Genomic DNA, 22,480 nt, shown 5'->3' on the forward strand with positions numbered 1-22,480 from the left:
GTGATTTTAATGTGAAATGTACTAGATTAGACATGGCTAAAAATATGGTGTTTAAAGAAGATACTTCTAGGAAATGTTTAAAAGGTTTAATGCAGAGTAAAGATATGGTAGATGCCTGGAGGGAGGAAAACCCTTTTAAGAGAGAATTTTCAAGGAGGCAAATGGTGATGGGTGAATTAAAGCAAAGTAGAATAGATCTATGTCTGGTTTAAAAGGGACATTTTACAAAATATAAAGAGTGTATGTTATAATTTTAAAGGTATAAGTGACCATGCAGTAATGACAGTCAAATTAGGGGGAAACTCAAAAATAAAAGGTGGGGGTACGTGGTGTTTAAATTCTGCCTTATTGAGGGAAGATGCGTACAGAAGAAGAATAGAGAAATGTATTAAGGATGAAATGGAAAACTACTTATACGAAGAAAATATATGTAAATGGTGGGGTATATTAAAAAAGGAAATAAAAAGAGTAAGTATTAGATACTCTAAACAGAGGAATTACATGAGAAAATGCAAACTAGGCAATATGTATAGGTTATTGGAGGAAGAAGCCGGGAAAATTGAAAATAATCCTGAATATACAAAGGAACATTATTGTCAGATAAAAGCAGAAATTGAGGTGTGTGAAAAAGAAAAATGTGAAGGTGCAAAAATAAGAAGTAGGGCACAATATGTTTTAGAAGGAGAGAGATGTACAAAATATTTTATGAATTTAGAGAAGAAAAAACAGGGGAGAAAGTTCATTACGGAGTTGGAAAATGGAGAAGGGGGGAAAGTTACGGATTATGTAGAAATAATAGAAAGGGTAGAAGAGTTTTATAGTAATTTATTTAAGAAAGGGAATGTAAAACAAGATGATATAGATAAGGTATTAGATCATGTAAATATAAGTCTTAAGGATGGGGATAGGGAGTTGTGTGAGGGAGACATAACTCTAGAAGAGGTAGAAGAGGCAATCAGACAGACAAAGCCAAATAAAAGCCCAGGAGCGGATGGTTTAACACATGAATTTTATCAAACTTTTATGAAAATTTTGGCACCGATATTGTTGAGAATGTATACGGAGATGGAGGACAAAAAAGAAGTGCCAAAATCTATGTGTACAGGGATGATAACGATTCTTTATAAAAATAAAGGGAGTCCGCTCAAATTAGAAAATTATAGGCCTCTAAGTCTTTTAAACACAGAGTATAAAATTTTAACAAAGATTTTAGCAAACAGACTAAAGAAAGTAATAGGGACCATAATAGCACCAAATCAGGCCTATAGCATCCCAGGAAGGGATATAACCGACACAGTTTGCACAGTAAGGGATGTTGTGTGCAGGATGGGGGAGGATGGGGAAGGTGGAATAATTTTATGTGTAGATCTAAACAAGGCATTCGATAGAGTGGAACACGACTTTTTAGAACAAACAATGAGGAGATTTGGGTTCGGGAATAGAATGCTGGGATGGATAAGTCTGTTATACAGTAAAGCCCAAAGTTGTGTGAAGGTAAATGGAGTTTTAACAGACCCTTTTCCGCTCGAGAGATCAGTGAGACAAGGATGTCCGATGTCTGCATTGCTATACTCAATCTCGGTTGAACCGTTAGCGATAATGGTACGAGCAGATAAAAAGATAAGGGGCATTAAAATTCCAAACAGTTGTGAGAGTGTGATACACCAATATGCGGATGACACGACATTTACGATTAGGGATGTAGAGAGTATAAAAAAGATAATGGGGCACATAGAAATATATGGGAAAGCGTCAGGAGCAAAAATAAATGTAGAAAAGTCTGAAATAATGAGCATAGGAGGGGTAGACTTAAGAGGGTTTGATATACCTTTTAAAACTACATTGGGTTATGTTAATATTTTAGGTGTGCAGATTGGAGAAAATGCTAAGAATGCAAGGGATGCCACATGGACAGGGGTTTTAAATAAAATTAAACAAGTACTCCAATTTTGGAAATTAAGGGAAGTTATGTTAAGAGGGAAAGTCATGCTGGTGAACTCTTTATTGCTTTCCAAATGTAACTATATTTTAGGTGCAGTTGATTTGCCACAATGGGTAATGAATGAGGTGACTGAAATAACGAATGATTTTATGTGGGGAGGGAAGGGAGTGAAAATAGCAAGGAAAACATTAATCGCGAGCAAAAAAGAAGGAGGATTAGAATTGATTGATTTAGAAGTTAAAAAGAAGGCAATAAGGGTGAAAGTGGTGAAAAAGTATTTATGTGGGAAAGAGGAGTATGGATGGAAGGGTTATATGAAGGAGGTGTTGGACAAATGTAGTGGGTGTGGGGAAGAAGGGCTTTTTATGGTACTAAAAAAGCCAATGTATGATAAAGTGCCGCTGTTTTACCAGGAAGTGCTTAGTGCATGGGCAGAAGTTTTAGGAAATGTAAAATTTGAATGTGAGAATATAAATCAAGTTTTAAATCAGCCAATTTTTTTAAATCCAAGAATTAAAATGAAAGAGAGAATGTTTTATGACAAGTTGTATATAAAAGCAGGAGTGAGACAAGTAAAAGATCTAGCATACGAGTACGTAAGAGGGTTTTTACCTAATAGAGCTATATATGATTGTGTTGTGGGATGGAATGATGATATTGAAATGTCAAAAGTGGACTCGATGTGTGAAAACATCAAAATGAGCTTGCCCAGAGCCTGGACAAAGAGAATTGAAAACGAAACTGTTAAACCTGGGGAGTGGGGATTGCCAGTTTTGTATTTTGATGGAGGTGATGGGGAAAAATTACTGGAAGGAGTGTCCACTAATATGATGTATAAGTTCATGTTGAAAAAGGAGATAAAAGTACCAGCATCAGAAATTGTGTGGCAGAAGGTGTTCCCTGGTTTAAATGTCAAAGAAATTTGGAAGAATCTGTGTGTGAAATACAATGGACTTGAGTGTGAAAACTTGGACTTTAAGTTAAGACACAACAGAATTTACACGAAAGTGGTACTTCACCAGATAAATACGAACATAAGTAGGGATTGTGATGTGTGTAAATCTGCTCCAGAGACACTGATGCATATATTTTTAGAGTGCAGAGAACTTGAGGACTTCCATGGAAAGTTAAAAGAAATATTAAAGGAGAACTGGGGGAAAAATGTTGGGCAAGATGAGTGGAAAACACTGTTTTTATTTGGAGATTCTGTGGGTAATAAAGATAAGAAAGTTAATCTTTGTAACTACATATTGAGCCATGCAAGATACGCAGTATGGGCAAGGAGGAACTTAGCGTTTAATGAAGGGAAAAATGTGGAAATATGTACAATGTTCAAACAGGTGCTGAGGAAAAATGCTTACCTGATGTGGAAGTATGTGGAGGAGGATGTTTTTGAAGAGTATTTTTTAAAGGATTGTGACCTGATAAATGTGGATGATGGAAAGAAAATGAACATCAACTTTTGAGCAATTACCAGTGTATTCAATGTAACATGCTAATTGTTGTAATGATGTATTTTCTTTGTGAAATGTAAAATTATTTTGATATTTTTGATAATAATAATAAAAAAAAAAAAAAAGCACGCCCGATCTCGTCTGATCTCGGAAGCTAAGCAAGGTCGGGCCTGGTTAGTACTTGGATGGGAGACCGCCTGGGAATACCATGTGCTGTAAGCTTTATTGTTTACTTCACTAATGTTCTAACCTTTCAAATAGCCAGATTTTGGCAGCAGATTTCGCTTACGGCCATACCACTTTGAGCACGCCCGATCTCGTCTCATCTCGGAAGCTAAGCAAGGTCGGGCCTGGTTAGTACTTGGATGGGAGACCGCCTGGGAATACCAGGTGCTGTAAGCTTTATTGTTTACTTCACTAATGTTCTAACCTTTCAAATAGCCAGATTTTGGCAGCAGATTTCGCTTACGGCCATACCACTTTGAGCACGCCCGATCTCGTCTGATCTCGGAAGCTAAGCAAGGTCGGGCCTGGTTAGTACTTGGATGGGAGACCGCCTGGGAATACCAGGTGCTGTAAGCTTTATTGTTTACTTCACTAATGTTCTAACCTTTCAAATAGCCAGATTTTGGCAGCAGATTTCGCTTACGGCCATACCACTTTGAGCACGCCCGATCTCGTCTGATCTCGGAAGCTAAGCAAGGTCGGGCCTGGTTAGTACTTGGATGGGAGACCGCCTGGGAATACCAGGTGCTGTAAGCTTTATTGTTTACTTCACTAATGTTCTAACCTTTCAAATAGCCCGATTTTGGCAGCAGATTTCGCTTACGGCCATACCACTTTGAGCACGCCCGATCTCGTCTGATCTCGGAAGCTAAGCAAGGTCGGGCCTGGTTAGTACTTGGATGGGAGACCGCCTGGGAATACCAGGTGCTGTAAGCTTTATTGTTTACTTCACTAATGTTCTAACCTTTCAAATAGCCCGATTTTGGCAGCAGATTTCGCTTACGGCCATACCACCTTGGTAGCGCTAGCGAGCTGAACAGGAAGTCAGTAGATTCCGTGCAGGAAAGTCCGGAAAGTTTGTTTGGAGAAATCCTTTCTTTTATTTAAATTTTTTTTCTGATTTGGGACTGGAATATAATTTAAGAAATGTATAAGTTGGTGTGGGGTTTCTCCCCAAACAGCACGCTGCTGTTTGGGGTGATTCTGGTGGTGGAGTTACACGCGAGGAGCTACGGGCAAAATGGAGGCAAACAAAGAGAAGGACAAGGGGCCGGTGAGGAGAATGGAAGATGGAAACAAAGAAACAGGTCGAAGTTATGAGAAGAAACTAACAGTGATGGTAGAGATTGTTGGAAATGAAAGAATTACGATGATGGAATTATTGCGGAAAGTAAAAGAAGAGTGTGGTGAAGTCATTGGTTGCAGATATAAAAATCCCAAGGAGTACGAATTGACCATGAAGGAGGAGAAAGGAAAGAAGAAGTTGCTTGATGGAATAAAAATCCGAAGTGGGAGCATACTGGCAAAGGAGATAAATAACTGTGAGACTGTGGTTTCTTTTTTGAACCTACCCACGTACATCACGGACGAGGAGATAATAAAGAAGCTAATAGACTGGGGAGTTACACCAGCGTCGACACTTAAAAGGAGGATGTGGCCAGGGACTGGAATTGCTGATGGGACGAGGTTCCTGAAAGTCAAGTTTACGGAGAAGGTAAAATCGCTTCCGTACTCGACAAAATTTGAAACAGTGGGTGGAACAGAGCACTTTCGAGTATTGCACGACAGGCAAGTAAAGGTGTGTCGCCTGTGCATACAGCCAGGACACATTGTCAAAGAGTGTCCGAATTTCAGGTGCTATAAGTGCGGTGGACAAGGGCATTATGCACGGGAGTGCAACGAAGGGAACTGCACTGTGTGCTGGAAGAAGAACGACCTGTGTGTGTGTAACAGTGAAGAAGATGACGACAGAGAGGAGGCTGGAGACTCTATTGACCTGTATGGCGAAGTGGGAGAGACCCAAATATCAAGTGGTGAGGATGGAGGTGAGGAGTGGAGCGAGCTGGAAGGCATTCTGGAAGCAGGAGGATCTGAAAAAAGTAGCGGAGAGCGGAATAACGCAAGAGCTGGGATGGATAACGAAATCTCAACCAGCGGTGGTGGGAGAGACAAGAAGGATGAGAGCAAAAGTCAACATGAAAGAGGATTGAGAAAAGAAGGAGCGTCGGCGGGAGTACAAGGTGGAAAAGGAGAAGGAGAAGGGGAAGAAGAGATGATTGTACAGGAGGCTATCTTGGTGGACATAATGGACTCAACAGGGACAAAAGAAACTGTCTCAAATGTGCTTAAGAGGAAAAAAGGGGAAGGTGGAGAAGGCAACGCAAAAAAGTAAGACGTTAATCTAATCAAGAGACATGTTTATGTTTATGTTATTATTTTCTATTATTTTCATAATGAGTGAAGTATTAAGCATTGCATGCTTGAACTGTAATGGTTTGAGGGATATGGACAAGTTTAAACAAGTGATGAGTGTTGTGAATGCACAAGTAGTATGTCTGCAAGAGACGCACTGGACAGATGATATAATGGGCGATATAAAGAGGATTTGGGACAAAGAAATATATGTTAATCATGGCACACAAAAAGCCCGTGGAGTAGCGGTGTTGATTAGAGAAGGGTGGATGTGCAATATAAAACAAATACAAAATGATGGTGAGGGGAGGGTATTAGGGATTGATTTTACACTTCAAAATGATAAATTTAGACTAGTTAACGTGTATGCTCCAAATGTGGAAACGGAAAGAAAAGAGGTTTTTATGATGTTGAAGCCTTTATGTATTGAGAAGTGTATAATGGTGGGTGATTTTAATGTGAAATGTACTAGATTAGACATGGCTAAAAATATGGTGTTTAAAGAAGATACTTCTAGGAAATGTTTAAAAGGTTTAATGCAGAGTAAAGATATGGTAGATGCCTGGAGGGAGGAAAACCCTTTTAAGAGAGAATTTTCAAGGAGGCAAATGGTGATGGGTGAATTAAAGCAAAGTAGAATAGATCTATGTCTGGTTTAAAAGGGACATTTTACAAAATATAAAGAGTGTATGTTATAATTTTAAAGGTATAAGTGACCATGCAGTAATGACAGTCAAATTAGGGGGAAACTCAAAAATAAAAGGTGGGGGTACGTGGTGTTTAAATTCTGCCTTATTGAGGGAAGATGCGTACAGAAGAAGAATAGAGAAATGTATTAAGGATGAAATGGAAAACTACTTATACGAAGAAAATATATGTAAATGGTGGGGTATATTAAAAAAGGAAATAAAAAGAGTAAGTATTAGATACTCTAAACAGAGGAATTACATGAGAAAATGCAAACTAGGCAATATGTATAGGTTATTGGAGGAAGAAGCCGGGAAAATTGAAAATAATCCTGAATATACAAAGGAACATTATTGTCAGATAAAAGCAGAAATTGAGGTGTGTGAAAAAGAAAAATGTGAAGGTGCAAAAATAAGAAGTAGGGCACAATATGTTTTAGAAGGAGAGAGATGTACAAAATATTTTATGAATTTAGAGAAGAAAAAACAGGGGAGAAAGTTCATTACGGAGTTGGAAAATGGAGAAGGGGGGAAAGTTACGGATTATGTAGAAATAATAGAAAGGGTAGAAGAGTTTTATAGTAATTTATTTAAGAAAGGGAATGTAAAACAAGATGATATAGATAAGGTATTAGATCATGTAAATATAAGTCTTAAGGATGGGGATAGGGAGTTGTGTGAGGGAGACATAACTCTAGAAGAGGTAGAAGAGGCAATCAGACAGACAAAGCCAAATAAAAGCCCAGGAGCGGATGGTTTAACACATGAATTTTATCAAACTTTTATGAAAATTTTGGCACCGATATTGTTGAGAATGTATACGGAGATGGAGGACAAAAAAGAAGTGCCAAAATCTATGTGTACAGGGATGATAACGATTCTTTATAAAAATAAAGGGAGTCCGCTCAAATTAGAAAATTATAGGCCTCTAAGTCTTTTAAACACAGAGTATAAAATTTTAACAAAGATTTTAGCAAACAGACTAAAGAAAGTAATAGGGACCATAATAGCACCAAATCAGGCCTATAGCATCCCAGGAAGGGATATAACCGACACAGTTTGCACAGTAAGGGATGTTGTGTGCAGGATGGGGGAGGATGGGGAAGGTGGAATAATTTTATGTGTAGATCTAAACAAGGCATTCGATAGAGTGGAACACGACTTTTTAGAACAAACAATGAGGAGATTTGGGTTCGGGAATAGAATGCTGGGATGGATAAGTCTGTTATACAGTAAAGCCCAAAGTTGTGTGAAGGTAAATGGAGTTTTAACAGACCCTTTTCCGCTCGAGAGATCAGTGAGACAAGGATGTCCGATGTCTGCATTGCTATACTCAATCTCGGTTGAACCGTTAGCGATAATGGTACGAGCAGATAAAAAGATAAGGGGCATTAAAATTCCAAACAGTTGTGAGAGTGTGATACACCAATATGCGGATGACACGACATTTACGATTAGGGATGTAGAGAGTATAAAAAAGATAATGGGGCACATAGAAATATATGGGAAAGCGTCAGGAGCAAAAATAAATGTAGAAAAGTCTGAAATAATGAGCATAGGAGGGGTAGACTTAAGAGGGTTTGATATACCTTTTAAAACTACATTGGGTTATGTTAATATTTTAGGTGTGCAGATTGGAGAAAATGCTAAGAATGCAAGGGATGCCACATGGACAGGGGTTTTAAATAAAATTAAACAAGTACTCCAATTTTGGAAATTAAGGGAAGTTATGTTAAGAGGGAAAGTCATGCTGGTGAACTCTTTATTGCTTTCCAAATGTAACTATATTTTAGGTGCAGTTGATTTGCCACAATGGGTAATGAATGAGGTGACTGAAATAACGAATGATTTTATGTGGGGAGGGAAGGGAGTGAAAATAGCAAGGAAAACATTAATCGCGAGCAAAAAAGAAGGAGGATTAGAATTGATTGATTTAGAAGTTAAAAAGAAGGCAATAAGGGTGAAAGTGGTGAAAAAGTATTTATGTGGGAAAGAGGAGTATGGATGGAAGGGTTATATGAAGGAGGTGTTGGACAAATGTAGTGGGTGTGGGGAAGAAGGGCTTTTTATGGTACTAAAAAAGCCAATGTATGATAAAGTGCCGCTGTTTTACCAGGAAGTGCTTAGTGCATGGGCAGAAGTTTTAGGAAATGTAAAATTTGAATGTGAGAATATAAATCAAGTTTTAAATCAGCCAATTTTTTTAAATCCAAGAATTAAAATGAAAGAGAGAATGTTTTATGACAAGTTGTATATAAAAGCAGGAGTGAGACAAGTAAAAGATCTAGCATACGAGTACGTAAGAGGGTTTTTACCTAATAGAGCTATATATGATTGTGTTGTGGGATGGAATGATGATATTGAAATGTCAAAAGTGGACTCGATGTGTGAAAACATCAAAATGAGCTTGCCCAGAGCCTGGACAAAGAGAATTGAAAACGAAACTGTTAAACCTGGGGAGTGGGGATTGCCAGTTTTGTATTTTGATGGAGGTGATGGGGAAAAATTACTGGAAGGAGTGTCCACTAATATGATGTATAAGTTCATGTTGAAAAAGGAGATAAAAGTACCAGCATCAGAAATTGTGTGGCAGAAGGTGTTCCCTGGTTTAAATGTCAAAGAAATTTGGAAGAATCTGTGTGTGAAATACAATGGACTTGAGTGTGAAAACTTGGACTTTAAGTTAAGACACAACAGAATTTACACGAAAGTGGTACTTCACCAGATAAATACGAACATAAGTAGGGATTGTGATGTGTGTAAATCTGCTCCAGAGACACTGATGCATATATTTTTAGAGTGCAGAGAACTTGAGGACTTCCATGGAAAGTTAAAAGAAATATTAAAGGAGAACTGGGGGAAAAATGTTGGGCAAGATGAGTGGAAAACACTGTTTTTATTTGGAGATTCTGTGGGTAATAAAGATAAGAAAGTTAATCTTTGTAACTACATATTGAGCCATGCAAGATACGCAGTATGGGCAAGGAGGAACTTAGCGTTTAATGAAGGGAAAAATGTGGAAATATGTACAATGTTCAAACAGGTGCTGAGGAAAAATGCTTACCTGATGTGGAAGTATGTGGAGGAGGATGTTTTTGAAGAGTATTTTTTAAAGGATTGTGACCTGATAAATGTGGATGATGGAAAGAAAATGAACATCAACTTTTGAGCAATTACCAGTGTATTCAATGTAACATGCTAATTGTTGTAATGATGTATTTTCTTTGTGAAATGTAAAATTATTTTGATATTTTTGATAATAATAATAAAAAAAAAAAAAAAGCACGCCCGATCTCGTCTGATCTCGGAAGCTAAGCAAGGTCGGGCCTGGTTAGTACTTGGATGGGAGACCGCCTGGGAATACCATGTGCTGTAAGCTTTATTGTTTACTTCACTAATGTTCTAACCTTTCAAATAGCCAGATTTTGGCAGCAGATTTCGCTTACGGCCATACCACTTTGAGCACGCCCGATCTCGTCTCATCTCGGAAGCTAAGCAAGGTCGGGCCTGGTTAGTACTTGGATGGGAGACCGCCTGGGAATACCAGGTGCTGTAAGCTTTATTGTTTACTTCACTAATGTTCTAACCTTTCAAATAGCCAGATTTTGGCAGCAGATTTCGCTTACGGCCATACCACTTTGAGCACGCCCGATCTCGTCTGATCTCGGAAGCTAAGCAAGGTCGGGCCTGGTTAGTACTTGGATGGGAGACCGCCTGGGAATACCAGGTGCTGTAAGCTTTATTGTTTACTTCACTAATGTTCTAACCTTTCAAATAGCCAGATTTTGGCAGCAGATTTCGCTTACGGCCATACCACTTTGAGCACGCCCGATCTCGTCTGATCTCGGAAGCTAAGCAAGGTCGGGCCTGGTTAGTACTTGGATGGGAGACCGCCTGGGAATACCAGGTGCTGTAAGCTTTATTGTTTACTTCACTAATGTTCTAACCTTTCAAATAGCCCGATTTTGGCAGCAGATTTCGCTTACGGCCATACCACTTTGAGCACGCCCGATCTCGTCTGATCTCGGAAGCTAAGCAAGGTCGGGCCTGGTTAGTACTTGGATGGGAGACCGCCTGGGAATACCAGGTGCTGTAAGCTTTATTGTTTACTTCACTAATGTTCTAACCTTTCAAATAGCCCGATTTTGGCAGCAGATTTCGCTTACGGCCATACCACCTTGGTAGCGCTAGCGAGCTGAACAGGAAGTCAGTAGATTCCGTGCAGGAAAGTCCGGAAAGTTTGTTTGGAGAAATCCTTTCTTTTATTTAAATTTTTTTTCTGATTTGGGACTGGAATATAATTTAAGAAATGTATAAGTTGGTGTGGGGTTTCTCCCCAAACAGCACGCTGCTGTTTGGGGTGATTCTGGTGGTGGAGTTACACGCGAGGAGCTACGGGCAAAATGGAGGCAAACAAAGAGAAGGACAAGGGGCCGGTGAGGAGAATGGAAGATGGAAACAAAGAAACAGGTCGAAGTTATGAGAAGAAACTAACAGTGATGGTAGAGATTGTTGGAAATGAAAGAATTACGATGATGGAATTATTGCGGAAAGTAAAAGAAGAGTGTGGTGAAGTCATTGGTTGCAGATATAAAAATCCCAAGGAGTACGAATTGACCATGAAGGAGGAGAAAGGAAAGAAGAAGTTGCTTGATGGAATAAAAATCCGAAGTGGGAGCATACTGGCAAAGGAGATAAATAACTGTGAGACTGTGGTTTCTTTTTTGAACCTACCCACGTACATCACGGACGAGGAGATAATAAAGAAGCTAATAGACTGGGGAGTTACACCAGCGTCGACACTTAAAAGGAGGATGTGGCCAGGGACTGGAATTGCTGATGGGACGAGGTTCCTGAAAGTCAAGTTTACGGAGAAGGTAAAATCGCTTCCGTACTCGACAAAATTTGAAACAGTGGGTGGAACAGAGCACTTTCGAGTATTGCACGACAGGCAAGTAAAGGTGTGTCGCCTGTGCATACAGCCAGGACACATTGTCAAAGAGTGTCCGAATTTCAGGTGCTATAAGTGCGGTGGACAAGGGCATTATGCACGGGAGTGCAACGAAGGGAACTGCACTGTGTGCTGGAAGAAGAACGACCTGTGTGTGTGTAACAGTGAAGAAGATGACGACAGAGAGGAGGCTGGAGACTCTATTGACCTGTATGGCGAAGTGGGAGAGACCCAAATATCAAGTGGTGAGGATGGAGGTGAGGAGTGGAGCGAGCTGGAAGGCATTCTGGAAGCAGGAGGATCTGAAAAAAGTAGCGGAGAGCGGAATAACGCAAGAGCTGGGATGGATAACGAAATCTCAACCAGCGGTGGTGGGAGAGACAAGAAGGATGAGAGCAAAAGTCAACATGAAAGAGGATTGAGAAAAGAAGGAGCGTCGGCGGGAGTACAAGGTGGAAAAGGAGAAGGAGAAGGGGAAGAAGAGATGATTGTACAGGAGGCTATCTTGGTGGACATAATGGACTCAACAGGGACAAAAGAAACTGTCTCAAATGTGCTTAAGAGGAAAAAAGGGGAAGGTGGAGAAGGCAACGCAAAAAAGTAAGACGTTAATCTAATCAAGAGACATGTTTATGTTTATGTTATTATTTTCTATTATTTTCATAATGAGTGAAGTATTAAGCATTGCATGCTTGAACTGTAATGGTTTGAGGGATATGGACAAGTTTAAACAAGTGATGAGTGTTGTGAATGCACAAGTAGTATGTCTGCAAGAGACGCACTGGACAGATGATATAATGGGCGATATAAAGAGGATTTGGGACAAAGAAATATATGTTAATCATGGCACACAAAAAGCCCGTGGAGTAGCGGTGTTGATTAGAGAAGGGTGGATGTGCAATATAAAACAAATACAAAATGATGGTGAGGGGAGGGTATTAGGGATTGATTTTACACTTCAAAATGATAAATTTAGACTAGTTAACGTGTATGCTCCAAATGTGGAAACGGAAAGAAAAGAGGTTTTTATGATGTTGAAGCCTTTATGTATTGAGAAGTGTATAATGGTGGGTGATTTTAATGTGAAATGTACTAGATTAGACATGGCTAAAAATATGGTGTTTAAAGAAGATACTTCTAGGAAATGTTTAAAAGGTTTAATGCAGAGTAAAGATATGGTAGATGCCTGGAGGGAGGAAAACCCTTTTAAGAGAGAATTTTCAAGGAGGCAAATGGTGATGGGTGAATTAAAGCAAAGTAGAATAGATCTATGTCTGGTTTAAAAGGGACATTTTACAAAATATAAAGAGTGTATGTTATAATTTTAAAGGTATAAGTGACCATGCAGTAATGACAGTCAAATTAGGGGGAAACTCAAAAATAAAAGGTGGGGGTACGTGGTGTTTAAATTCTGCCTTATTGAGGGAAGATGCGTACAGAAGAAGAATAGAGAAATGTATTAAGGATGAAATGGAAAACTACTTATACGAAGAAAATATATGTAAATGGTGGGGTATATTAAAAAAGGAAATAAAAAGAGTAAGTATTAGATACTCTAAACAGAGGAATTACATGAGAAAATGCAAACTAGGCAATATGTATAGGTTATTGGAGGAAGAAGCCGGGAAAATTGAAAATAATCCTGAATATACAAAGGAACATTATTGTCAGATAAAAGCAGAAATTGAGGTGTGTGAAAAAGAAAAATGTGAAGGTGCAAAAATAAGAAGTAGGGCACAATATGTTTTAGAAGGAGAGAGATGTACAAAATATTTTATGAATTTAGAGAAGAAAAAACAGGGGAGAAAGTTCATTACGGAGTTGGAAAATGGAGAAGGGGGGAAAGTTACGGATTATGTAGAAATAATAGAAAGGGTAGAAGAGTTTTATAGTAATTTATTTAAGAAAGGGAATGTAAAACAAGATGATATAGATAAGGTATTAGATCATGTAAATATAAGTCTTAAGGATGGGGATAGGGAGTTGTGTGAGGGAGACATAACTCTAGAAGAGGTAGAAGAGGCAATCAGACAGACAAAGCCAAATAAAAGCCCAGGAGCGGATGGTTTAACACATGAATTTTATCAAACTTTTATGAAAATTTTGGCACCGATATTGTTGAGAATGTATACGGAGATGGAGGACAAAAAAGAAGTGCCAAAATCTATGTGTACAGGGATGATAACGATTCTTTATAAAAATAAAGGGAGTCCGCTCAAATTAGAAAATTATAGGCCTCTAAGTCTTTTAAACACAGAGTATAAAATTTTAACAAAGATTTTAGCAAACAGACTAAAGAAAGTAATAGGGACCATAATAGCACCAAATCAGGCCTATAGCATCCCAGGAAGGGATATAACCGACACAGTTTGCACAGTAAGGGATGTTGTGTGCAGGATGGGGGAGGATGGGGAAGGTGGAATAATTTTATGTGTAGATCTAAACAAGGCATTCGATAGAGTGGAACACGACTTTTTAGAACAAACAATGAGGAGATTTGGGTTCGGGAATAGAATGCTGGGATGGATAAGTCTGTTATACAGTAAAGCCCAAAGTTGTGTGAAGGTAAATGGAGTTTTAACAGACCCTTTTCCGCTCGAGAGATCAGTGAGACAAGGATGTCCGATGTCTGCATTGCTATACTCAATCTCGGTTGAACCGTTAGCGATAATGGTACGAGCAGATAAAAAGATAAGGGGCATTAAAATTCCAAACAGTTGTGAGAGTGTGATACACCAATATGCGGATGACACGACATTTACGATTAGGGATGTAGAGAGTATAAAAAAGATAATGGGGCACATAGAAATATATGGGAAAGCGTCAGGAGCAAAAATAAATGTAGAAAAGTCTGAAATAATGAGCATAGGAGGGGTAGACTTAAGAGGGTTTGATATACCTTTTAAAACTACATTGGGTTATGTTAATATTTTAGGTGTGCAGATTGGAGAAAATGCTAAGAATGCAAGGGATGCCACATGGACAGGGGTTTTAAATAAAATTAAACAAGTACTCCAATTTTGGAAATTAAGGGAAGTTATGTTAAGAGGGAAAGTCATGCTGGTGAACTCTTTATTGCTTTCCAAATGTAACTATATTTTAGGTGCAGTTGATTTGCCACAATGGGTAATGAATGAGGTGACTGAAATAACGAATGATTTTATGTGGGGAGGGAAGGGAGTGAAAATAGCAAGGAAAACATTAATCGCGAGCAAAAAAGAAGGAGGATTAGAATTGATTGATTTAGAAGTTAAAAAGAAGGCAATAAGGGTGAAAGTGGTGAAAAAGTATTTATGTGGGAAAGAGGAGTATGGATGGAAGGGTTATATGAAGGAGGTGTTGGACAAATGTAGTGGGTGTGGGGAAGAAGGGCTTTTTATGGTACTAAAAAAGCCAATGTATGATAAAGTGCCGCTGTTTTACCAGGAAGTGCTTAGTGCATGGGCAGAAGTTTTAGGAAATGTAAAATTTGAATGTGAGAATATAAATCAAGTTTTAAATCAGCCAATTTTTTTAAATCCAAGAATTAAAATGAAAGAGAGAATGTTTTATGACAAGTTGTATATAAAAGCAGGAGTGAGACAAGTAAAAGATCTAGCATACGAGTACGTAAGAGGGTTTTTACCTAATAGAGCTATATATGATTGTGTTGTGGGATGGAATGATGATATTGAAATGTCAAAAGTGGACTCGATGTGTGAAAACATCAAAATGAGCTTGCCCAGAGCCTGGACAAAGAGAATTGAAAACGAAACTGTTAAACCTGGGGAGTGGGGATTGCCAGTTTTGTATTTTGATGGAGGTGATGGGGAAAAATTACTGGAAGGAGTGTCCACTAATATGATGTATAAGTTCATGTTGAAAAAGGAGATAAAAGTACCAGCATCAGAAATTGTGTGGCAGAAGGTGTTCCCTGGTTTAAATGTCAAAGAAATTTGGAAGAATCTGTGTGTGAAATACAATGGACTTGAGTGTGAAAACTTGGACTTTAAGTTAAGACACAACAGAATTTACACGAAAGTGGTACTTCACCAGATAAATACGAACATAAGTAGGGATTGTGATGTGTGTAAATCTGCTCCAGAGACACTGATGCATATATTTTTAGAGTGCAGAGAACTTGAGGACTTCCATGGAAAGTTAAAAGAAATATTAAAGGAGAACTGGGGGAAAAATGTTGGGCAAGATGAGTGGAAAACACTGTTTTTATTTGGAGATTCTGTGGGTAATAAAGATAAGAAAGTTAATCTTTGTAACTACATATTGAGCCATGCAAGATACGCAGTATGGGCAAGGAGGAACTTAGCGTTTAATGAAGGGAAAAATGTGGAAATATGTACAATGTTCAAACAGGTGCTGAGGAAAAATGCTTACCTGATGTGGAAGTATGTGGAGGAGGATGTTTTTGAAGAGTATTTTTTAAAGGATTGTGACCTGATAAATGTGGATGATGGAAAGAAAATGAACATCAACTTTTGAGCAATTACCAGTGTATTCAATGTAACATGCTAATTGTTGTAATGATGTATTTTCTTTGTGAAATGTAAAATTATTTTGATATTTTTGATAATAATAAAAAAAAAAAAAAAAAGCACGCCCGATCTCGTCTGATCTCGGAAGCTAAGCAAGGTCGGGCCTGGTTAGTACTTGGATGGGAGACCGCCTGGGAATACCATGTGCTGTAAGCTTTATTGTTTACTTCACTAATGTTCTAACCTTTCAAATAGCCAGATTTTGGCAGCAGATTTCGCTTACGGCCATACCACTTTGAGCACGCCCGATCTCGTCTCATCTCGGAAGCTAAGCAAGGTCGGGCCTGGTTAGTACTTGGATGGGAGACCGCCTGGGAATACCAGGTGCTGTAAGCTTTATTGTTTACTTCACTAATGTTCTAACCTTTCAAATAGCCAGATTTTGGCAGCAGATTTCGCTTACGGCCATACCACTTTGAGCACGCCCGATCTCGTCTGATCTCGGAAGCTAAGCAAGGTCGGGCCTGGTTAGTACTTGGATGGGAGACCGCCTGGGAATACCAGGTGCTGTAAGCTTTATTGTTTACTTCACTAATGTTCTAACCTTTCAAATAGCCAGATTTTGGCAGCAGATTTCGCTTACGGCCATACCACTTTGAGCACGCCCGATCTCGTCTGATCTCGGAAGCTAAGCAAGGTCGGGCCTGGTTAGTACTTGGATGGGAGACCGCCTGGGAATACCAGGTGCTGTAAGCTTTATTGTTTACTTCACTAATGTTCTAACCTTTCAAATAGCCCGATTTTGGCAGCAGATTTCGCTTACGGCCATACCACTTTGAGCACGCCCGATCTCGTCTGATCTCGGAAGCTAAGCAAGGTCGGGCCTGGTTAGTACTTGGATGGGAGACCGCCTGGGAATACCAGGTGCTGTAAGCTTTATTGTTTACTTCACTAATGTTCTAACCTTTCAAATAGCCCGATTTTGGCAGCAGATTTCGCTTACGGCCATACCACCTTGGTAGCGCTAGCGAGCTGAACAGGAAGTCAGTAGATTCCGTGCAGGAAAGTCCGGAAAGTTTGTTTGGAGAAATCCTTTCTTTTATTTAAATTTTTTTTCTGATTTGGGACTGGAATATAATTTAAGAAATGTATAAGTTGGTGTGGGGTTTCTCCCCAAACAGCACGCTGCTGTTTGGGGTGATTCTGGTGGTGGAGTTACACGCGAGGAGCTACGGGCAAAATGGAGGCAAACAAAGAGAAGGACAAGGGGCCGGTGAGGAGAATGGAAGATGGAAACAAAGAAACAGGTCGAAGTTATGAGAAGAAACTAACAGTGATGGTAGAGATTGTTGGAAATGAAAGAATTACGATGATGGAATTATTGCGGAAAGTAAAAGAAGAGTGTGGTGAAGTCATTGGTTGCAGATATAAAAATCCCAAGGAGTACGAATTGACCATGAAGGAGGAGAAAGGAAAGAAGAAGTTGCTTGATGGAATAAAAATCCGAAGTGGGAGCATACTGGCAAAGGAGATAAATAACTGTGAGACTGTGGTTTCTTTTTTGAACCTACCCACGTACATCACGGACGAGGAGATAATAAAGAAGCTAATAGACTGGGGAGTTACACCAGCGTCGACACTTAAAAGGAGGATGTGGCCAGGGACTGGAATTGCTGATGGGACGAGGTTCCTGAAAGTCAAGTTTACGGAGAAGGTAAAATCGCTTCCGTACTCGACAAAATTTGAAACAGTGGGTGGAACAGAGCACTTTCGAGTATTGCACGACAGGCAAGTAAAGGTGTGTCGCCTGTGCATACAGCCAGGACACATTGTCAAAGAGTGTCCGAATTTCAGGTGCTATAAGTGCGGTGGACAAGGGCATTATGCACGGGAGTGCAACGAAGGGAACTGCACTGTGTGCTGGAAGAAGAACGACCTGTGTGTGTGTAACAGTGAAGAAGATGACGACAGAGAGGAGGCTGGAGACTCTATTGACCTGTATGGCGAAGTGGGAGAGACCCAAATATCAAGTGGTGAGGATGGAGGTGAGGAGTGGAGCGAGCTGGAAGGCATTCTGGAAGCAGGAGGATCTGAAAAAAGTAGCGGAGAGCGGAATAACGCAAGAGCTGGGATGGATAACGAAATCTCAACCAGCGGTGGTGGGAGAGACAAGAAGGATGAGAGCAAAAGTCAACATGAAAGAGGATTGAGAAAAGAAGGAGCGTCGGCGGGAGTACAAGGTGGAAAAGGAGAAGGAGAAGGGGAAGAAGAGATGATTGTACAGGAGGCTATCTTGGTGGACATAATGGACTCAACAGGGACAAAAGAAACTGTCTCAAATGTGCTTAAGAGGAAAAAAGGGGAAGGTGGAGAAGGCAACGCAAAAAAGTAAGACGTTAATCTAATCAAGAGACATGTTTATGTTTATGTTATTATTTTCTATTATTTTCATAATGAGTGAAGTATTAAGCATTGCATGCTTGAACTGTAATGGTTTGAGGGATATGGACAAGTTTAAACAAGTGATGAGTGTTGTGAATGCACAAGTAGTATGTCTGCAAGAGACGCACTGGACAGATGATATAATGGGCGATATAAAGAGGATTTGGGACAAAGAAATATATGTTAATCATGGCACACAAAAAGCCCGTGGAGTAGCGGTGTTGATTAGAGAAGGGTGGATGTGCAATATAAAACAAATACAAAATGATGGTGAGGGGAGGGTATTAGGGATTGATTTTACACTTCAAAATGATAAATTTAGACTAGTTAACGTGACTTAGGTAAAGTTGGTTTTATATTCGCACATTCGCACATTCGCGTTCAAGAACTTTTTCAATTAAATAGTCAATGAAGCAATTTTTTTCAGATTCGAAGCAGCTACACAATATTGACAACAAATACTGTGAACTACAACATTTTCTACAATCGATCAAAATGGGAAAGTATATTTTTAATGCATACACACTTTGTTGAATATTCAATGTAGTGTGGTAACCAAGATAGGGACCGTCTAAAAAGTTTATATTGTTTTTCATCGTGTGCAAACAGACAACTACATTTTAGCCAACTACAGATGTACCAGCAAATATCTCTCACATTATGTGTTCTAATGCAATAGAATGTCCTTTAGCAACAATAAAAACTGCATTATAATGATGGTGTTTAAAAAGGTGTTTAGGAAATAATAAAGAATGAACATGTAGGCTACATGAACTGTAATCTGGTAACAATCCAGACTGTAGAAAGTGGAAAATCATGTGTAATCTCCTGAATATAGTTAATTGCTTCATTTTACATCTGTTTATATTTATGTTTATTTATTTATTTGAAATCAAAATTAACAAGAACAGTGTTGGTGTTGATTTTAATAATGACATATGATTTATTTCAATAGGTTTTGAAAGGATGGGCCGACTGTTCCAAAGCAAGTTGGATCGTCTTGTCTGGACCCTAACATACTACTGTTTTATCCACCTCGGTTTTTCTGTTTTTAAGTGTAATAAAGACTTTACAGTGTAACAGTGTTCTCCAGGTGCTGAATAAAAAGAATGGCCTAACAGTATTTTATGTTTTCCTGTTGTATAGCATCTTCAATTAACATTAAACTCTCACAATAACACAATTCGTGTGCATTGATTGATGTTTACAGTCCTGCAGAAATGTCACTGTCCATTGTACTGAATCCATCAGATTATTGACAAGTACTCAGAAAGCATGACAGCAAACATGATGTTTATTTTGGGGGTGAAGGGTGTGGATTTTGGAATAAACTTCAATGTATATGTAATGAGTGATTATAATCAAGGTTTTCTTTCTAAATATCACATGAGTGGAATGACTTATATAGGCATGTGAGATTTTACTTAGTTATAGAAGTTACCAGTATGATTACTGAAATGTTTGTTTCATGTATTTTCTAATGTCTGTATTTGATATCTGAAAACAGTAACAGTGCTTGCTCATTTAGTGATTGAGTCTTGAAGCTGACTTCTGCTGATGAAACTGAAAACTATCTTCAGTAAATCTTTTCTTTATTATAATTCTGACTCCTGCTCTTCATTCATCATATCTGGTTCTGGGTCTTTGACTGTGCGCCCCTAACAGGTGAACATTTAAAAAACTAGCAAAACTCCTATGGGGTTTCAATTAGTTTCAATGGCACACCTTCCATCAAAAAATATTACATTATCTAAATGTATTTATTACTGTAATGGCTGAAAACAGTAACTTATTTACTTCATGGATGTATTTATAGAAGAATGATTTGCTTTAAAAGAACATTGAAACCATTAAACAAAGTACAGTTTTGAAAATATCTCCCTTACTGTATGTACAATTATCAAATGTGTATTAAAAAAAATACTGTATTTCCCCTAAAGTATTCTTTCCCGTTCCAAGGGCTGTAGTGCTTTCCTACTGATCAGACTGACTTACTACAGGTAAAATTCTGACAATAACTCCCTTACTGTACGTACAATTATCAAATGTTTATTAAAAAAATGTCTGTACTTGCCCTGGTCTAAAGTATTCTTTTCGTGTTTCAAAGGCTGTAGTGCTTTCCTAGTGACCACACTGACTTACTACAGGTGAAATTTCCACAATAACTCCTTTACTGTACGTACAATAAACTAATAAGTTCAAGAAAAAATTACTGTAATTCCCCTTAAGTATTTTTTCCCGTTCCAAGGGCTGTAGTGCTTTCCTAGTGACCATGCTGACTTACTACAGGTGAAATTTTGACAATAACTCCCTTACTGTACGTACAATAAACTAATAAGTTCAAGAACAAATTACTGTAATTCCCCTAAAGTATTTTTTCCCGTTCCAAAGGCTGTAGTGCTTTCCTACTGATCAGACTGACTTACTACAGGTGAAATTTTGACAATAACTCCCTTACTGTACGTACAATAAACTAATAAGTTCAAGAACAAATTACTGTAATTCCCCTAAAGTATTTTTTCCCGTTCTAAAGGCTGTAGTGCTTTCCTACTGATCAGACTGACTTACTACAGGTGACATTTTGACAATAACTCCCTTACTGTACGTACAATAAACTAATAAGTTCAAGAACAAATTACTGTAATTCCCCTAAAGTATTTTTTCCCGTTCCAAAGGCTGTAGTGCTTTCCTACTGATCAGACTGACTTACTACAGGTGAAATTTTGACAATAACTCCCTTACTGTACGTACAATAAACTAATAAGTTCAAGAACAAATTACTGTAATTCCCCTAAAGTATTTTTTCCCGTTCTAAAGGCTGTAGTGCTTTCCTAGTGACCACACTGACTTACTACAGGTGAAATTTTGACAATAACTCCCTTACTGTACGTACAATAAACTAATAAGTTCAAGAAAAAATTACTGTAATTCCCCTAAAGTATTTTTTCCCGTTCCAAGGGCTGTAGTGCTTTCCTACTGATCAGACTGACTTACTACAGGTGAAATTTTGACAATAACTCCCTTACTGTACGTACAATAAACTAATAAGTTCAAGAAAAAATTACTGTAATTCCCCTAAAGTATTTTTTCCCGTTCCAAGGGCTGTAGTGCTTTCCTAGTGACCACACTGACTTACTACAGCTGAAATTTTGACAATAACTCCCTTACTGTACGTACAATAAAATGAAATGTTTATGAAAAAATTACTGTAATTCCCCTAAAGTATTTTTTCCCGTTCTAAAGGCTGTAGTGCTTTCCTAGTGACCACACTGACTTACTACAGCTGAAATTTTGACAATAACTCCCTTACTGTACGTACAATAAACTGAAATGTTTATGAAAAAATTACTGTAATTCCCCTAAAGTATTTTTTCCCGTTCTAAAGGCTGTAGTGCTTTCCTAGTGACCACACTGACTTACTACAGGTGAAATTTTGACAATAACTCCCTTACTGTACGTACAATAAACTAATACGTTCAAGAAAAAATTACTGTAATTCTCCTAAAGTATTTTTTCCCGTTCCAAAGGCTGTAGTGCTTTCCTAGTGACCACACTGACTTACTACAGGTGAAATTTCCACAATAACTCCTTTACTGTACGTACAATAAACTAATACGTTCAAGAAAAAATTACTGTAATTCCCCTAAAGTATTTTTTCCCGTTCCAAAGGCTGTAGTGCTTTCCTAGTGACCACACTGACTTACTACAGGTGAAATTTCCACAATAACTCCTTTACTGTACGTACAATAAACTAATAAGTTCAAGAAAAAATTACTGTAATTCCCCTAAAGTATTTTTTCCCGTTCCAAGGGCTGTAGTGCTTTCCTAGTGACCACACTGACTTACTACAGGTGAAATTTTGACAATAACTCCCTTACTGTACGTACAATAATCTAATAAGTTCAAGAAAAAATTACTGTAATTCTCCTAAAGTATTTTTTCCCGTTCCAAGGGCTGTAGTGCTTTCCAACTGATCAGACTGACTTACTACAGGTGAAATTTTGACAATAACTCCTTTACTGTACGTACAATAAACTAATAAGTTCAAGAAAAAATTACTGTAATTCCCCTAAAGTATTTTTTCCCGTTCCAAGGGCTGTAGTGCTTTCCTAGTG

The 22,480-nt window shown here is 38.5% G+C and overlaps 12 non-coding genes across 12 annotated transcripts; all 12 read left to right on the top strand.

Annotated features, from left to right (window-relative positions):
• The first annotated feature begins 3,679 nt into the window (after positions 1–3,679).
• LOC130100170 (5S ribosomal RNA) lies at positions 3,680–3,798 on the top strand. Its single transcript, XR_008808808.1, has one exon. It is a non-coding gene; the product is annotated as a 5S ribosomal RNA (ribosomal RNA).
• Positions 3,799–3,859: 61 nt separating this feature from the next.
• On the top strand, positions 3,860–3,978 carry LOC130100076 (5S ribosomal RNA). The gene has a single exon (XR_008808719.1). It is a non-coding gene; the product is annotated as a 5S ribosomal RNA (ribosomal RNA).
• Positions 3,979–4,039: 61 nt separating this feature from the next.
• Positions 4,040–4,158, top strand: LOC130100077 (5S ribosomal RNA). The gene has a single exon (XR_008808720.1). It is a non-coding gene; the product is annotated as a 5S ribosomal RNA (ribosomal RNA).
• A 61-nt stretch (positions 4,159–4,219) lies between these two features.
• On the top strand, positions 4,220–4,338 carry LOC130100078 (5S ribosomal RNA). Its single transcript, XR_008808721.1, has one exon. It is a non-coding gene; the product is annotated as a 5S ribosomal RNA (ribosomal RNA).
• A 5,602-nt stretch (positions 4,339–9,940) lies between these two features.
• LOC130100171 (5S ribosomal RNA) lies at positions 9,941–10,059 on the top strand. The gene has a single exon (XR_008808809.1). It is a non-coding gene; the product is annotated as a 5S ribosomal RNA (ribosomal RNA).
• A 61-nt stretch (positions 10,060–10,120) lies between these two features.
• On the top strand, positions 10,121–10,239 carry LOC130100079 (5S ribosomal RNA). Its single transcript, XR_008808722.1, has one exon. It is a non-coding gene; the product is annotated as a 5S ribosomal RNA (ribosomal RNA).
• Positions 10,240–10,300: 61 nt separating this feature from the next.
• Positions 10,301–10,419, top strand: LOC130100080 (5S ribosomal RNA). Its single transcript, XR_008808723.1, has one exon. It is a non-coding gene; the product is annotated as a 5S ribosomal RNA (ribosomal RNA).
• Positions 10,420–10,480: 61 nt separating this feature from the next.
• Positions 10,481–10,599, top strand: LOC130100081 (5S ribosomal RNA). The gene has a single exon (XR_008808724.1). It is a non-coding gene; the product is annotated as a 5S ribosomal RNA (ribosomal RNA).
• A 5,601-nt stretch (positions 10,600–16,200) lies between these two features.
• Positions 16,201–16,319, top strand: LOC130100172 (5S ribosomal RNA). The gene has a single exon (XR_008808810.1). It is a non-coding gene; the product is annotated as a 5S ribosomal RNA (ribosomal RNA).
• Positions 16,320–16,380: 61 nt separating this feature from the next.
• Positions 16,381–16,499, top strand: LOC130100083 (5S ribosomal RNA). The gene has a single exon (XR_008808726.1). It is a non-coding gene; the product is annotated as a 5S ribosomal RNA (ribosomal RNA).
• Positions 16,500–16,560: 61 nt separating this feature from the next.
• LOC130100084 (5S ribosomal RNA) lies at positions 16,561–16,679 on the top strand. Its single transcript, XR_008808727.1, has one exon. It is a non-coding gene; the product is annotated as a 5S ribosomal RNA (ribosomal RNA).
• Positions 16,680–16,740: 61 nt separating this feature from the next.
• Positions 16,741–16,859, top strand: LOC130100086 (5S ribosomal RNA). Its single transcript, XR_008808729.1, has one exon. It is a non-coding gene; the product is annotated as a 5S ribosomal RNA (ribosomal RNA).
• Positions 16,860–22,480: the final 5,621 nt, after the last annotated feature.

Source organism: Rhinichthys klamathensis, unplaced genomic scaffold (genome assembly GCF_029890125.1).
Source record: "Rhinichthys klamathensis goyatoka isolate OS25496 unplaced genomic scaffold, OSU_Roscu_1.1 h1tg000236l_1, whole genome shotgun sequence".
Lineage (NCBI taxonomy): Eukaryota > Metazoa > Chordata > Actinopteri > Cypriniformes > Leuciscidae > Rhinichthys > Rhinichthys klamathensis.